Below are 12,197 nucleotides of genomic sequence, written 5' to 3' on the forward strand. Positions count from 1 at the left end.
AGGAAATTTGAGAAATTATAAAGGTATGGTAGTAAAGGGCTGGATAAAGGTAGGCTCTGAATTTCTATTTATGTGCTTACAATAAGCCTCAGTCTTGGACTGCAAGTCTTATTTTGTCAGAATGCAAGCCACACCACCAAATTGTAATCCTTAGGAACCTGGAACCTACACTCTTTGGTGCTGCTAGGTAGAGATCTTCACCTGGGATTCTGAAAAATTTTATTAATAAGAGAGTCTGGTGGCTTTTGGTGGCCTACTCATACATCCTAGTGTGACACATGAGACCTCCACAAAATTAAACCCACAATGCTGTGCCATTTCATTTCAGTTGCTGGTAAAATAAGCAGCATTTAGTACTGGCTGGAAACATTGATAAATTCACTTTTCAGTTCTAGATTTTTGTAGATTCCGTCAAATCTTATATGTAGGCAATCATGTCATATGTAGAAAGAGTTTTACTTATTTCTTTCTAATCTATGTGCCTCTTTTTTATTGCAATGGCTATGATTTCCAGTAAAATATTGAAAAGAAGTCATGAAAGTCAATGCATTTGCCTTGTTACCAATCTTTTGGAGAATGCTTCAGTTAAAATTTCACTTTTAATTATGATGATAACTATAGGCTTTTTTGGATAAACTTTATTAGGTTGAGGAGCTCTCATTCAGAATTTTTAGAGAGTTTTCATCATGAATGGGCTAGATTTTCTCAAGGGCTTTTTGGAAACATTGAGATTATCATGTTTTTTCTCCCTTATTCTATTTACATTGTAAATTACATTAATTTATTTTTTTGGATATTAAACCAACTTTGCATTCCAATGCAAATTCCAATTCCAAACCACCTATTAAGCCCTTATCCAACTGTAACTGTAATGGACATGTACAGTAATTCTGGCTTGAGAAGGATATGATTTGTTCAAGGACTCAGACCTCTCAGGAATGAAGATTTAGGTCATAAAGTATATCAACAAGACCAGCAGATGTAAGAGCTCAGGGTGAGGAAACTTTACAATGGATAGTAATGGATGGAGACAATGAGGATGAGTATCAACTGTTGCTTCAACACCAACTGTAGCAATCATTTCACTAGATTCCTTATTTTTGATTTCCCCTCAAAAGTATCTCATAGAAACTATGGAAGAACTGCTCTCTGAAAATAGATATAAATGTAGATTATTGTAACACAAAGGGTAGACTGTGGCAATCATGGGAGTATGCCTTTTGAATCATCCTTCAGAAAGAACCTTCTATGAGAAGTGTAGTTAGCTGGAAACCTTAAACTGCTGCATGTTTTGCATCCACCCCAGCATTCATATAAATGTCACACTATCTCCAGTGTATGCTCCCTGCCTATGATTAAGCATTGTGGTGGTATTAGAGTCATAACTTTCCTGTCTAATTTGGGATTCATCTAGTATACAATCTTTGCTCTGGTGTTCCCTATTGACGTGGTTTAAACATTCTAAGAGCTGTACTGTAGCCGGACTCTCTTCCTACCCGTCGTCTTTTCTTTCCTCTCTCTTGTTTCAGTTGTCAGACCTAATGAAGAGTCCAAGGCTCTCTTTGCCTACTACTGCTTTTATTCTTTTGTTGATCAAGGTCATTTCCCTAATCAATCTGTTCCTTCTAATTCCATCTTGATGTCTACGTTCTCTAGGACCTCAACACACAATATATCTGACAAAGGATTTGTAAACAGAATATTAAAGAACTTCTAAAACAATACAAAGACCGCAAGCTCCATCTCCTGTCAAAATGGGCAAAAGATATGAACGGAAACTTCACAAGAAAGATAAACAAGAAGCAAATAGACACACAAAACATCATTTGTTATAAGAGAAATGCAAATTTAAACCAAAATGATACCAGTACATATCTACTACAATAGCTAAAATGACAGACACTACCACTTATAAATGAAAATGTAGAGCCACTGAAAGTATTATACATTTCTGTGGAGTGTAAAATGGTATAGCAACCTTAAACAAAAGTTTTTTTTTAATTTCTGGGACAAACATTTTATTTGATGTCCATTACAACAAACTTATAACTGTCTTGTTCAAATCATCTATATATATTTTTTAGACTTTTTAATTTAAATTCAGTTTAATCAGCATATACTGTATTATTACTTTCAGAGGTAGAATTCAGTGATTCGTCAGTGGCATACAACACCCAGTGTTCATTACTTCAAGTGCCCTCCTTAATGCCCATCACCCAATTACCCCATCCCCCCACCCAACACCTCTCTAGCAACCCTCAGTTTGTTTCCTATAGTTAAGAGTCTCTTATGATTTTCCTCCCTCTCTGTTTTCATCTTATTTTATTTTTCCTTCCCTTCCCCTATGTTTATCTGTTTTGTTTCTTAAAATCCACATATGAGTGAAATCATGGTATTTGTCTTTCTCTGACTGACTTATTTCGCTTAGCATAATACCCTCTAGCTCCCTCCATGTCATTGGAAATGGCAATATTTCATTCTTTTTAATGACTGAGTAATATTCCATAGTATACATATACCACATCTTCTTTATCCATTCATCTGTTGATGGATGCCTGGGCTCTTTCCATAGTTTGGTTATTGTGGACATTGCTGCTATAAACATTGGAGTGCCCCTTTGAATCACTGTGTTTGTATCCTTTGGATAAAGGCCTAGTAGTGCAATTGCTGGGTCATAGGGTAGCTCTATTTTCAACTTTTTGAGGAACCTCCATACTGTTCTCCAGAGTGGCTGCACCAGTTTGCATTCCCACCAACAATGTAAGAGGGTTCCCTTTTCTCTGCATACTTGCCAACATCTGTTGTTTCCTGAGTTGCTAATTTTAGCCATTCTGACCAGTGTGAGGTGGTATCTCATTGTGGTTTTGACTTGTATTTCCCTGTTGCTGAGTGATGTTGAGCATTTTTTCATGTGCCTGTTGGCCATTTGTATGTCTTCTTTGGAGAAATGTCTGTTCATGTCTTCTGCCCATTTTTTGACTGGATTTTTTTTTAGGTTGTTGAGTTTGATAAGTTCTTTATAGATTTTGGATACTAGCCCTTTATCTGATAAGACATTTGCAAATATATTCTTCCATTCCATAGGTTGCCTTTTACTTTTGCTGAATATCATCAAGAGAGTATGGTACTGGCACAAAACAGACACATAGATCAATGGAACAAAATAGAGAACCCAGAAATGGAACCTCAACTCTATGGTCAAATAATCTTCAACAAAGCAGGAAAGAATATCTGATGAAAAAAAAAGACAGTCTCTTCAAAAAATAGTGTTGGGAAACTGGACAGCCACATGCAAAAGAATGAAACTGGACCACTTTCTTACACCATACAAAAATAAACTCAAAATGGATGAAAAACCTTAAACAAAATTTTAACAATTTCTTATAAAGTTAAATGTGTGTCTATCCTATAATGCAGCAATTCCACTTTTATATATCTACCGAGAGAAGTGAAAACACGTCCATACAAATAATTGTGCATGAATATCCAGAACAGCTTTATTCAAAAGAGCTAAGAAGTAGAAAAATCCTAAATATCCGTCAAAAGGGTAATGGATAAAAACATGTGTGAAATAGTAATAGAATGGATTACTCCTCAGCAATAAAAGTCTGAAGATGAGCATGGGGGAAATCCAAGATGATAGCATAGAAAGATCTGAACTCTCCTCCTCATATGGACACACTGAGGCTACAGCTACATATGGATCATTTCCCTCTGAAAAAGATCTGAAAATGAGATGAACTCCTCCTCTCTACAAGAAAGAATAAAAGGATAGTGATAAGCAGAGATAGAGTCTCACAAAGTCTTCACCATGGGGGAAGAACAAAACACAATAAGGAGGGATCTCACCATACAGGTACCTTTCCCACAGAAGCAAGGGAATGATGCCCCACATTGAGCAGTCTGGCCTCTGGGATCTGCATCAGAAAGATGAGCTTCCAGAACATCTTGCTTGGAAAACCAATGGAGTTGATGTCCAGGGGTTCCAAAGTGCAATAGGAACCTCAATTACTCTTTTGGAGGTATTGCATGTGGTCTTGCTTGCCCTGAGACCCAAAGAAAAGGATCAGTTTGGTAAGTGCCTCAATTATACATGAAGGAGATTCATTTGCTTATCTGAGGGCATTGTCTGGTGGGGCAGGGGACATCTGAGATGTTCCTTGGAGATGGAGGTGCTGGTGGATGTCATTTTTGCACTCTCCACATAGATTGCTAGCATAGAAGTGTGAGTCTAGATGTGGTAACCTTCCACCACCTTGCAGGGAATGATGGGGGAAAGCGGTCATGGCACTTGCTGAGACTGGAGAGCATGGGCGGTTGTAGCACTCACATGCTTCTTGGTATGGTGGGTAATCACAAATGGTTGTAGAGATCTCCAGATCCTGTAAGCATGGAAAATTGTGACACTCTCACAACACCTTACTGGGCCTGGCCAGCACAAGTGGTCCTGGCATTCTCCCACTCTCAGCCTAAAGCCAGTGAACATGTAAAGACAAGGCACTCTCTTACTGCATTGCTGAAGCCCATGAGTGCACACCATCTACACATTTTCCTTCTGAATTTCTGAAGCTGGTGAGTGTGCCCCACCAACTACACTTTGCAGGAGCCTTGCTAAAGTCAGAAGGTTCACATGATGCAAATAGGTAACACCCTTTAATTGCCTGGCCATGGCTGCCAAGAGAGCTGGTATTCCAGAGATCTCCAGGACTTCAGCAGTCAGAAAAACACATCTTGGCAGGCCAGCACCCTCAGGGCACTGCATAGACAGCAGACTAAACCACAACCTGGGTCTTCCCATAAAAAAAGGCTTATTTACTTAGACTGAAGCTTCAGACTGAAAGAGAGGCATCAGGTTTCCCACACATCTAGAGGCTAAGGAAGCGCTGCCAGGGAATGTAATCAGGGAGATGTTATTGCACACCCCAATGGCTTTGTACAGCTCAATGAGACTTCCCCAAAAGGAGATTATATATTTACCCAGTGGCCCAATTTTTGCAACTGTTGTCCAGGGGACATCTGATACCCTGTTCTGGAGGTCAGCAGTGATTACAATTGTGAACCCACAGGACTGTATATATTTGCATATTTTAAAAATGGCTCCCTGGGGGTCTGGCTTCCAATCAGTTTGAAACTAGATGCTAAATGAGATTTCTCCCTTTGGATCACTGACAGATCATGTAACACCCTCAAAATGAGCATATCAAGAATAAATTAGGTGGTGTAGACAATCACAAAGATTTGAGAGACAACCAAAAGTAGGGCAAAGTTAAACAAGAGGGATCATCTCCTACACAAGGCCACTCCCTCAAGACTGAGAAGCAGCTGTTTTGCTAGATACATAGAAACAGGGAGTCAAGAAAAATTATGAAACAGAGAAATATGTTCCAAAAAAGAGCATTGAATAAGATAAAACCTCAGAAAAATATCTTAATGATACGGAGATAAGTAATCAAACTGATAAAGAATTCAAAGTAATGGTCATAAAAATGCTTGCTGAACTCAGGAGAAGAATGGACGAACACATTGAGGCCTTCAACAAATAGACAGGAAACATAAGACATAGGAAAATACCAAACAGAAGTCACAGAGCTGAGAATACAGTAACAGAACTGAAAAATGCATTAGAGGGTTTCAACAGCAGATTGGATGAGGTAAAAGTATGAATCAGCAAGCTGGAAGAAAGACAATGGTCCCCACCCAGGCAAAGCATCAAAAAGAAAAAAAAAGAATGAAAAAAGAAGATAATTTAAGGGACCTCTAAGAGAACTTCAAGCTGAACACTTTTTTTGTTTCAAGTTTTTATTTAAATTCTAGTTAGTTAACACATAGGGTGATATTGGTTTCAGGGGTAGAATTTGGTGATTTATCACTTACATAAAACACCCAGTGCTCATCAGAAGTGCCCTCCTTAATACGCATCACCCATTTAGCCCATCCTCTATTCACCTCCCTCCATCAAACTTGTTTGTTCTCTATAGTTGAGAGTCTCTTATGGTTTGCTTCCCTTCTTTTCCCTTCCCCTATGTTTGTTTTGTTTCTTAAATTCCACATATGAGTGAAATCATATGGTATTTGTCTTTTTCTGACTGACATATTTCATTTAGCATAATACACTCTAGTTCCATCCACATCATTGCAAATCATAAGCTTCCATTCTTTTTGATGGCTGAGTAATATTCCATTATATATATATACCACATCTTCTTTATCCATTCAACAATTGATGGACATTTGGCATTTGGGCTCTTTTCATATTTTGGCTATTGGTGATAATGCTGCTATAAAGATCTGGGTGCATGCACCCCTTTGAATCAGTATTTTGATTGTTTCCTTCACTGTGCAGAAGCTTTGTATTTTGATGAAGTTCCAGTAGTTTATTTTCCTTTGTTTCCCTTACATCTAAAGACGTGTCTAGAAAGAGGTTGCCTTGACTGAACAACATTTGCATTGAGGTATTCTAGAAAAAAAGAGAGAGAAAGGGGAAGAAAACTTATTTGAAGAAATAATGGCTAAAAATTTCCTTAACCTAGGTATGGAAACTGACATCCAGATCCAGCAACTACAGAGAACTCCATATAAGATGAACTCAAAAATAGTCATTCCAAGACACATTAGAATTCAAATGTCAGAAGTTAGAGATAAGAGAGAATCTTTAAAGCAGCATGAGAAAAAAAACCCAAATGATTATATACAAGGGATACACCATATAGATATCAGCAGATTCCTCAGCAGAAACTTTTTACACCACAAAGGAGTGACATGACTTTTTCAAAGTACTAAAAAGAAAAAAAACATTAAACCAAGAATAATTTACCCAGCAAGATTATCATTCAGATTTGAAGGAGAGATAAAGAGTTTCCCAGGCAAGCAAAAGCTAAAGAAGTTCTTTGCCAGTAAACTAGTCTTACAAAAAAATATTAAAGGAATTTGTTAACCTGAAATAAATTAATCACAAGAAAACATACAAAAGTAAAAATATTATTGGAAAAAATAAAGTAAAGGTAGTGGAATAATTACTTATAAATCTACTAAGAAGGTTAAAATACAAAAGAGGTAAGTTAACTAAAACTACAAAAATTAGTTAAGGAATACATAAAATGAAAACATGTAAAATGTGACATAAAAACATAAAATGAGGGGGTAAAAATGTAAAGTTTTGGAATATGTTAATATTTAAGTTGTTACCAACTTAAAATAGATTATTATATGCATAGGATGAAAAATGTGAACCTCATGATAATCACAAACCAAAAACTTATCATAAATATACAAAAGAATAAAAGAAAGGAATCTAAACATAACACTAAAAAAACTCACCAAACCACAATGGAAGAGAACATCAGAAGAAGAAAAGCACAGAGAGGAAGTACAAAAACAGTCAAAAACCAATTAACAAAATGGCAACAAGTAAATACCTATGAATAATTACCTTGAATATCAGTGAACCAAATTCTCCCATCAAAAAACATGGAACTGTTGAATAGATTAGAAAGCAAGACATATATACAAACTTCCTCCTTGAGACTAACTTCAGAAATAAGGAAATGTACAGACTGAAAGTGAAAGGATGAGAAAATATACTCCATGCAAATGGAAATGAAAAGAAAACTGCTGTACCTATAGCATATCAGACAAAATAGACTTTAAAACAAGGACTGTAATAAAAGACAAATGAAGGCACTACTTAATGATAAAAGAGTCAATCCAGCAAGAAGATATTACATTTATAAATATATATGCACCCAACCTAGGAGCACCAAAATATATAGTACAAATATTAACAGACATAAAGGGAGGAATTAACAATACAATAATAGTATAGGATTTTAACACCACATTTACATCAATAGATAGATCATCCAGATTGAAAATCAATAAGAAAACATTAGCACTAAGTGACACATTAAACCAGATGGAGGTAACAGAACATTATATAAAAAAGCAGCAGAATACACACTCTTCTCAAGAGCACACAGAACTTTCTCCAGGATAGATCACATGTAAAACCAAAAACCAAGTCTCATTAAATTAAAAAGATTGAAATCATATTCAGCATGTTTTCTGACCACATAGGTATGAAGATAGATTTAGTTACAAAAAAAAAAAAACAACTGGAAAAACTACAAATATATGGAAATTAAACGTTACTGAACAATACTGGCTAATAGAATAAATCAATGGAGAAACAAAAAAATACCTAGAGGCAAATAAAAGTCAGAAATACAACACACCAAAGTCTATGGGATGCAGCAACAATGGTTCTAAAAGGGAAGTTCATAGTATTACAGGACTACCTCCATAAACAAGAGAAATCTTATATGAACAATTTAATTTTACAACTTAAGGAATTAGAAAAAGTAAGACAAATGAAGCACAAAGTTAGTAAAAAGAAGGAAATAATAACAGAGCAGAAATAAATGAATTAGAAAATATAAGACAAATAGAAAAGATCAATGACACCAAGAGCTTTGAAAAGATAAACAATATTGACAAACTTTTGGCTAGATTCAAAAAAAAAAGTGTGAAATTAAATCAGAATTAGAAGGGGGTTACAACTCATATGAAAGAAATACAAAAGATCATAAGAGACTAAAATGAATAATTACACACCAACAAATTGAATGACCCAAAAGAAGTGGATAAATTTATAGAAGCATACAATCTTCTAAGACTCAATCAAGAAGAAATAGGAAATCTGGCAAAAGAAAATCCAGTGGTGGAGGCGGAGCAAGATGGTAGAGGAGTAGGACACCTGGATTTTGTCTGGTCCCAGGGATTCAGCTGGATAGGGATCAAACCATTCTGAACACCTACGAACTCAACAAGAGATCGAAGAAAAGAATAGCAACAACTCTCTGAACAGAGAAGCGACCACTTCCTGGAAGGTAAGACGTGTGGAGAAGTGAATCCGAGGTGATATCTGGGAAGATAGACGGCGGGGGAAGGGAGCCTCCGTCAGCCGCTACTGGCAAGTGATAGAATAGCAGAGCACAAAATCTGAACTTTTAGAAGTCGGCTCTGCTTAGGGACGTCGCTCCAGTGGCTAAGCAGGGGGTGGAACTCACTCTGGGACAGTGTGGTCTCAGGACCCTCGGGGTCACAGAAAGACCGGGGGTGCCTGAGAGTGGCAGAGCTCCCAAAAATCAGAGCAGGGAAGCCGACTGCAGAGACGGAGCCGAGGAGTGGGCTCTCAGCTCAGGGTTGCCATAAACCATGATCTGCAGCACAGTTGGGCCACTGCTCTTCCAGCAGGGACCCAACAAGCGGCAGATCTAGGGAGACTCCCCTTCCTTCCCCAGGAGAAGCGGTGTGGGAGCACACTGCAGGGATCTGCTGGGTTTGGAGACTCCACGTGGGATCGGGTGCCAGAGATAGAAATGCTTGGTCACAGGCCGGATGAGCACGGAGTGAGACAGAGACCGGGGAGATGGGAGTGATTGATTGTTTTTCTCTGGGGGCTCACTTAAAAGTGGGGCCCCAAGTTCTCGGTTCCTCCGGGGCAGAGATTGGGAGGCCGCCATTTTCACTCTTGTCCTCCAAAGCTGTGTGGAAAGCTTGCAGGGAAAAAAGCTCCTGAGAGCAAACCCGAGCAGATTACTTATCCCGGACCCGGCAAGGGTGGGGCAATTCCAACTCTGGCAAAGACATTTGGGAACCACAGCAACAGGCCCCTGCCCCAGAAGATCAGCAAGAACAGCCAGCCAAGGTCAAGTTTACCGATCAATGAGAATGGCAGAACTCCAGTGCTAGGGGAATACAGCACATAGAACTCATGGCTTTTTTACCATGATTAGTCTTTCAAAGTTAATTTTTTTTAACTGTCTTTTTTTTTTTAATTTTTCTTTTTACCTTTTTCAACCAACACCTTATCAACCCCTTTTTTAAAAAATATTTTTTATTTTTCATTTTTAGAGTCATATTCTATCCCTTCATAGTAGTTGCCCGTATTTTTGGTATATATATATAAGTTGTTCTATCTTTAAAATTTTGAGATACAGTTTCTTCTAACAGATCAAAATATACCCTAAATCTCTAGTGTATGGCTTTGTTCTAGTCTCCTGCCTGATCACATTCTCTCCTTTTTTTTTAATCTTCTTCTTTCCTTTTTCAACAAACTTCTTATCTTATCAATTACTTTATAAAATCTTTTATAATTTTCATCTTTACAATCATATTCCATCCCTTCATCATATTAACCCTTATTTTTGTACATATATAAGTTTTTCTTTCTTTAAAATTTTGGGAGGCACTTTCTTCTAACAGACCAAGATATGCCCAAAATCTAGTGTGTGGCACTGATCTATGCACCAGCCTGATCATATTTGACATATTTTTTTCCTTATCTTTTTTTTTCTTTTATGTTTCTTTCCCTTTCTTTTCCCCTGGTTTCAGGTCTCTTTGGATTTATTTAGTGTATATTTTTCAGGGGTCATTGTTACCCTGTTAGCATTTTGTTCTCTCATTCATCTATTGTCCTCTGGACAAAATGACAAGATGGAAAAAATCACCTGAAAAAAAAACCAACAAGAGGCAGTACTGACTGCCAGGGACCTAATCAATAAGGACATTAGTAAGATGTAGGAAATAGAGTTCAAAATGCTGATTATAAAGATACTAGCTGGACTTGAAAAAAGCATGGAAGATATTAGAGAAACCCTTTCTGGAGAAATAAAAGAACTAAAATCTAACCAAGTCGAAATCAAAAGGCTATTAATGAGGTACAATAAAAAATGGAGGCTCTAACTGCTAGGATAAATGAGGCAGAAGAGAAAATTAGTGATATAGAAGACAAAATGATGGGAAAGATGGTGGAGGAGTAGGGGACCCTATTTCAACTGGTCCCCGGAATTGAGCTGGATATCTACCAGACCATTCTGAGCACCCACGAAACTAGCCTGAGATGTAAGAAGACCTGGATCTCTACAAACAGAATATCGCAGGCGGTTGGTTTTGAGGTAAGAAGTGAGGAGCCGTGATTCCGCGGGCAGATATCGGAGGATAAATGGCAGCGGGAGGGTGCCTGGCCATGGGGATTCTACACCGCTGGTGAACGACAGCCTCACACGCTGTGGACAGGGTGCAGACTCGCAGACCGGTAGCGGCAGGGAAAGGACTTTAGGGCAGCCCCCGGGGTGGAAACCCAGAGTGGTGGGGTCATGTGCACGCGAACAGGGAGCAGCTGGCGGTTTTAGAAGCACAAAAGGCAGAGACGGGCTCCAACCTTAGGCAGGACTGGGAGCGCTGTGGAGGGGCGCACAACCCAGGACGCTGCAGTTTATAGCAGCACAGACGGAAACAGAGACAGTGTGGCCTGGCGAGCTCACTGAAGAACAGACTGCGATCTCTCTGCTCTGAGGCAGAGGGTTGGAAATGGTCTCTTCTGCTCTAACTCATGGAAGAGACGCAGAAAGCCGCCAGGGAAAGCCGCCAAAAAACAAAAGCCCCAAAGACTGATTCCCACTGAGCCCATCCCCCGCCACAGGGGCACAGGGCAACTCCGCCAGAACAGGGTTCCTGAGTAACAGCGTGGCAGGACCCTCCCACAGAAGACAGGCTGGGAACACAAGAGGCCAGCAACCCTAAGGTCCCAAGAAAACAGGTGCATCTTGCTTGGGTTCTGGTCAATAATTTGGACTCTATACATTCCCTCAAACATCCATCCACAGAATGACTAGGAGGAGGAGCCCCCAAAATAGAAAAGACTCAGAGATTATGACTTATGCTGCAGATTTACAAATGGATGCAGATATAACCAAGATGTCAGAGATAGAATTCAGGGTAGCAATTGTGAAAACAATAGTTAGAATAGAGAAATCAATGAATGGCAACATAGAGTCTCTAAGGGCAGAAATAAAAGGTGAATTGGCAGAACTTAAAAATTCTATCAATGAGATCCAATCCAGTCTAGATAATCTAACAGCTAGGGTAACTGAGGCAGAAGAATGAATAAGCGACCTGGAAGACAATATAATAGATAAAAAGGGAAAAGAGGAGGCCAGGGAAAAACAACTCAGAATCCATGAAAATAGAATCAGAGAAATAAGTGACACCATGAAGCATTCCAATGTCAGAATTATTGGAATCCCAGAGGGAGTGGAGAGAGAGAGGACTAGAAGATGTATCTGAGCAAATCGTAGCTGAGAACTACCCTAATCTGGGGAATGAAACAAACATTCGAGTCCGAGAGGCAGATAGGA

At 38.6% G+C, this 12,197-nt stretch overlaps 1 long non-coding RNA gene across 3 annotated transcripts in view; it reads left to right on the forward strand.

Moving 5' to 3' along the window:
- Window positions 1–11,963, forward strand: part of LOC144380360 (uncharacterized) — a 233,008-nt gene extending 221,045 nt beyond the window's left edge. For 2 of the 3 annotated variants that reach the window (XR_013444494.1, XR_013444497.1), the window contains 2 exons: window positions 3,085–4,074; window positions 6,531–7,955. This is a non-coding gene — a long non-coding RNA (uncharacterized LOC144380360). Of the gene's footprint in view, window positions 1–3,084; window positions 4,075–6,530; window positions 7,956–10,392 lie in introns of those variants that run through there. The other variant, XR_013444495.1, reaches the window with a different exon arrangement.
- Window positions 11,964–12,197: the final 234 nt, after the last annotated feature.

Source organism: Halichoerus grypus, chromosome X (assembly GCF_964656455.1).
Source record: "Halichoerus grypus chromosome X, mHalGry1.hap1.1, whole genome shotgun sequence".
Classification (NCBI taxonomy): Eukaryota; Metazoa; Chordata; class Mammalia; order Carnivora; family Phocidae; genus Halichoerus; species Halichoerus grypus.